The sequence below is a fragment of the Papaver somniferum genome, chromosome 9 (assembly GCF_003573695.1).
Source record: "Papaver somniferum cultivar HN1 chromosome 9, ASM357369v1, whole genome shotgun sequence".
Lineage (NCBI taxonomy): Eukaryota > Viridiplantae > Streptophyta > Magnoliopsida > Ranunculales > Papaveraceae > Papaver > Papaver somniferum.
Genome location: NC_039366.1, coordinates 204145838 through 204148814, shown reverse-complemented (window position 1 = coordinate 204148814; position 2977 = coordinate 204145838).

Below are 2977 nucleotides of genomic sequence, written 5' to 3'. Positions count from 1 at the left end.
CCAATACAATGAGTATCGACCTGAATTTGAATATGGACATCATCAGTTTTATGACCATGGTGGGAATAGTAGTTGGGAACGCCAACCTTTTCAAGGTTATGGTTCATACCATAGTGAGCCCAATTACTATCCACACACGAATTGGTCTTACGAGCAAAAATATCAGGAATATTATAGTACTAGTCATGCGTTTTTGGAAAATTACTTAAAAACTAGTCCTGATTATGACATTTCTAAACCTGTTCAATCTCTAGAAGAAACCTACCAACAAATTCGAAGGGAGTATGAACGTGCAGTTAGTTCAAGAGAAGAGAGTACACAACGGTCTAAGATATTCAATGAGACTTGTGAACGCATAAGTGTTACGCTCAGTGAAATTCAAGCACGTTTAGAGGCAGAAAATGAACAGTTAGCTAATGCTGCTCGAAATAATCTAAATTTCCAAAATAGTGTTTCCAATTCTACCCTTGATATCAATAGTGAATATTTTCCCAATCTAGAGGACGAGGTTAGAATAAAAGACACTACTTATTTAGATAAGTTTCAATCATCTTTGTACTATTATGATGATGAGGATAGTAGTAATGAAGAATCTGAAATATGTAGGCATAATGATCAGGAATCTATTAATCCAATTGAGGTTTATAATGATTATATTATTTCTAGTTCAAATCCAAATAATTTTTATGATTATTCACCTATTCAAAAGGACGAGGATTTGATTAGGGATACCACCGTTTTAGACGATGTAGTTTTTCCTTTTGATTACAGAGCCGATAGTGGTTTAGAGGAACGGGTTCATTTCGAAAATATTTTTTTAGAGTCTAGCGACTTAGAAACAATAGTCTTGGAAGAAGAAGATAGACCCGTAGAGATGAGTAAAGATGCACTACCTGATAATAAATTAGAAGAATCAATTGACCATTTTCAAGAATCTAATGATCCAGAAATTAGGGAGATTGTAACTAGTCTATCTAGAAACACTAAAAACTCTAAGTTTGGGGGTGATTATCACCTTCGTAGTGCCTTACCTTTAACTCTCAGAAAGTCCCTTCACTTAGGACTTGATATCTCTGCCTCGACAATTTTACAAGATTACCTTCATACTCGTTTTCCCGGACCTAATGATGTCCATGAAGGAGTTCAGTTATTAGAAACCCATCATCTGGTTGATGTGGTTTGCCCAGGCTATGATACCCAGATTGACTTTGTTTTCCCACCAAATAGTTTTCTTCCAACTGTGGGAACGTTTATATTCCAAATGTGTCGAATATTAAGTTGTGAGACTAGACCTAAATGCTTTAGGAAATTAGAATCGACACATTTTCTTAAGAATGACCACTACTCTCACTGTGGTCAATTATGTAAGTCATATCTGATTGACTTAGAGGATCCGCAATTATTTAGGTTATTACTTCGTGATTCTAAGTTCGTATTTCAGTTTTTCCAGACTCTAGGACCTAATGATTCGGATCCCACCTATGAAGAAACGCAGCCAATGAAAATTTTCTATTTAGACCCTTTCATAGAACCTGAACCTGAACCACAATTAGATATAAATTTCTTAATCAGGAAATTAAGTAAGGGCATGCTAGTCTTGTCTTGGTTCATTGCAGTTTCCTTTGGTCAGCTCTATTTAGTTCCGAAGACCCACAATTATTTCGACTGTTACTTTATGGTTCGAGTTGACTAATCCTTTCTAAGTCTGGCTGAAGACTTTAAACTTAGCACTTCTTGGGAGGTAACCCAATATTCTTGCGAAACGGTAATATCTTTCCTTATCTCTTCCGCTTCAAATGGTAACAGTTTCTCCTTGTTCATGCTTTTAGTTTCATCTTTAGAACATTGAGGACAATGTTAGATTTAAGTTTGGGGGTATGGGAGAAACTTTTTAGTTGCAATAAATAAACTCCAGAGCCTAGAAATTTACGCCTATTAAGGATAGCACTAACCAATCTAAGTGGATGGAAACATTTTTGTTTTAAGAGCTGAGGAACCAATCTGACTAGATGGAAACATCTATAGAGTCTATTCATAAAAGCACAGAGCTCAGGTGTTAGAATTAACATGATAGTTTCGCCATATCTCGTCGAGTCCTTTTCACTTTCTATTTTTAGTTTTCTTTTATTTCAAGTGATTTGGTGGGGCACACGATTCAAGTTGTTACCTTTGATAGGGTGAAATAGAGTGACTGAGTTACCTTTTCAAAAAAAAAAAAAATTAGACCGGACCAGTTAGACCAGTCGGAATAAGTATTAACACTTGGATAGCAATATGCGTGTGTTCTCCCTGTTTCCGTCGCCTAAGCAAGCGTGGAATGCAGGACCCGTGGGAACTATCGTGTAATCTGCTGACAAGAAGCATGCGCTTGGATCAAAAAGATCTATTCATGCTGTTAAGTTAAAAAAAAAATGGTTATTGTTATGTGTAGTCAACTGCTGGTTCCCTTGTATTTGCCAGTTTGTTGATCTAGATTTAAGTTATTGACCACTGGTTCCCTTGTATATGCCAGTGTGTTAATATTAGTCAGACCGGTATCTCAGTCATTTAGGTTAGGTTCACCTTGGCAGAGGCCTTCAGACAGATATGGGAAACACCGTTCACTTTTCAACCATCTACATTTTTCTTTTTCCATCTTCTTAATCTTTTCATGTGATTAGTCTGACTCCGAGTATGATGTCCATCGTGAAACTATCTTAGTAGAGCTCTGTCACTTATATGAATTTTAGTATGCTTGAGTGCAAACTCATGTACAGCAATTGGAATTTCGCATCAGGGTTCTTCCTCTTAGAGTCAACAATTGTATGCCAACCAAGGAGGTTCTTTAGTGCTTTCCAAGATTTTGTGTAGATAGTTAGGGTCTGGAGTATTGGTTTTTGTGGGTACACCTCTGATAAACCTACCCGAGATTAACTCGGTCACTTTTCAAGAATAAATTTGCTCGAGGACTAGCAAATAATAAGTTTGGGGGTATTTG